The following is a 2,838-nucleotide window of genomic DNA, read 5'->3' as shown; positions in this document are numbered from 1 at the left end:
TGGCATGTGTCTCCAAATCCTCAAAAGGTTCTACAATTGCACCATCGAGAGCATCCTCACCGGTTGCATCACCGCCTGGTATGGCAACTGCTCGGCATCTGACCGTAAGGTGCTACAGAGGGTAGTGCGAACAGCCCAGTACATCACTGGGGCCAAGCTTCCTGCCTTCCAGGACCTATATAATAGGCGGTGTCAGAGGAAAGCCCATAAAATTGTCAGACTCCAGTCACCCAAGTTATAGACTTTTTTCTCTGCACTCGCTGTTTGTTTGTTATCTATGCATAGTCACTTCGTCCCCACCTACATGTACAGATTAACTCAACTAGCCACCTGTACCCCCGCACACTGACTCGGTACCGGTGCCCCGTGTATATAGCCTCGTTATTCTTATTCTTATTGTGTTACTTTTTTATTTTAGTCTACTTGGTAAATATTTTCTTAACTCTTCCTGAACTGCACTGTTGGTTAAGGGCTTGTAAGTAAGCATTTTCACGGTAAAGTCTACACTTGTTGTACTCGGCGCATGTGACAAATAAAGTTGAATTGGATTTGATTGAGTAGGTGTGTCCAAACTTTTGACTGGTACTGTATGTAAAATGCCTATGTAAAAGGTATGTACTGTGTACGTAGCAGAAAAGCTGTAAAAAAAAATAAAAAAAACTTCAAAGATATGTGTCCTCTGAAGAGGGGTGGTGGTGGATGGGTTAATAAAAAATAAGAAGGAAAAAAAAGAGTGTGAGTGTGTAAGAGGAGAACTTGAGAGAAAATAAAACGAGAGAGAGAGAGAGTGTAGTGTGTAGCTCTTAGAGCCATAAAGAGTAGAGGGTGGGGGTTGGGGTTAGGCTGGGGCCCTGCCCAGAGTACAATCTGGATCCTGTGTAGCTGCCAGACCACTGAACACACACACACACACACACAGACACAAGCACACACACACTAAGTCCTGTGTGTGTGCCAGGCCACCCAAGGAGACAGAGGCCTGCAGGGCTTGAGGTGATGAACAGGCGCAACGGCTCAGAGACAACACACACCCCTACACACACACACACACGCTTCCACAGACAACATATGCTTCCACAGCAGCAACACTATGCTTTTACACAGCAGCAACCTATGCTCCAAGCAGCACACTATGCCTTTCCACTAGCACCAAAACTTATCTTTCCATAGAGCAACATATGCTTCCACAGCAACAACACTATGCTTCCACAGCAGCAACACTATGCTTCAGCAGCAGCAACACTATGCTCAACAGCATATAAACCCTATGCTTCACAGGCAACAACACTATGCTTCCCAGCAGCAACACCTATGCTTCCCACAACAGACACTAGCTTCCACAGCAAGCACACATGCTTCACGCCAACAACACTATGCTTCCACAGCAGCAACACTATGCTTCCACAGCAGCAACATATGCTTCCACAGCAAAACACTAGCGCTTCACAGCAGAACATATGCTTTCCACAGCAGCAACACTGTGCAGGGGGATCTGATCCGGATCAGCATCTGAGACTCTTTTGAATACTTGTGGAGGTGAGTTTCCCAGGTCTAATATGTCTCCTTGGATAGAGGGGAAGATTGAACAGACCCAACCCACTCCCTCTTTCACTCTCTCCCTCTTCCCTCTCTCCGATCTCCTCCTTATGCTCACTTAAGGAATGTGTGTGAGCCTGTCTCCGCCTGTGTGCAACATAACACAGACGACACCACACACACCAGACATTCCAACAGGAAGGTAGAAGCATTCGGTATATCACACCGCTGTGCATATCTGGAAACATGTGAACAGAACTTTTGTGTTGTCACAAAAAATGGAGTATAGGTTTACTAGCAGGCAAGACGCGAGAGGCTTTTGCTGGGTTTAACTTTGGTGCTGTTTGTGTGTGTGAGTGTGGTGTGTGTGTTTGTGTGTGTGTGTGTGGTGTGTGTGTGTTGTGTGTGTGGTGTGTGTGTGTGGTGTTGTGTGGTGTGTGTGTGTGTGTGTGTGTGTGTTGTTTGGTGTGTGTTGTGTGTGTGTGTTTGTGTGTTTGTTTGTTTTTACTATCTTGAGGGGAAGCGAAGTCTCACAAGGATAGTAAAACAAGCGAAAATTCAGAAGTGGGGACATTCGGCGGCCCCCAGAAAGGTTATTTTAGGGTTGGGATTAGGTTAAGGTTAAGGATACTTTTAGGTTTAGGAGTTAGGGTTAGGGTTAGGGTAATGTTTAGGGTTAGGGGTAGCGAGATAGGAGTTTTGAAATGAAAATCAAAACAAATGTTGTGTGGAATGTGGAGAGGATTATTCCCGTTCCGGATGGAGGGGAAAACACAGACATGTATTGCTATGTTTTTGTTTTCCCCCAGCACCTCTCCTCCCTCCATCCCTCCATCCCGTTCCTTTTATGTGGCGGAGATGAGAAGGTAACGAACCTTGATCTCTCGTCTGACACACCTCACAGCTCTGTGTGGGGTCTGCACGTCAACACTTCAACAAGATAACCACACCACACACACACACACACACATCACACAACACACACACACACACACACAAGCTCTTACTTTCACACGTTAGCACCACCACACACAACACAACACACACACACACAACCACACCCACACGCGCCAGCAAACAAACTCCTCTGTTCCTGAGGGCTGTGTGTGTAGCAGCGTGTGTGTGTTGTGTGTGTGTGTGTGTGTGTGTGTAGTGTGTGTGTTGTTGGTTGTGTGTGTGTGTGTTGTGGTGGTGTGTGTGTGTGTGTGTGTGGTGTGTGGTGTGTGTGTGTAGATCCATTTGGAGCAGATAGGGTAAGACATGATGAATAGGGTTTCTCGTGGCCTGCAGCAGTTAGTGCAG

Source organism: Salvelinus sp. IW2-2015, linkage group LG15 (assembly GCF_002910315.2).
Source record: "Salvelinus sp. IW2-2015 linkage group LG15, ASM291031v2, whole genome shotgun sequence".
Classification (NCBI taxonomy): domain Eukaryota; kingdom Metazoa; phylum Chordata; class Actinopteri; order Salmoniformes; family Salmonidae; genus Salvelinus; species Salvelinus sp. IW2-2015.
This window is presented reverse-complemented; position numbering follows the sequence as displayed.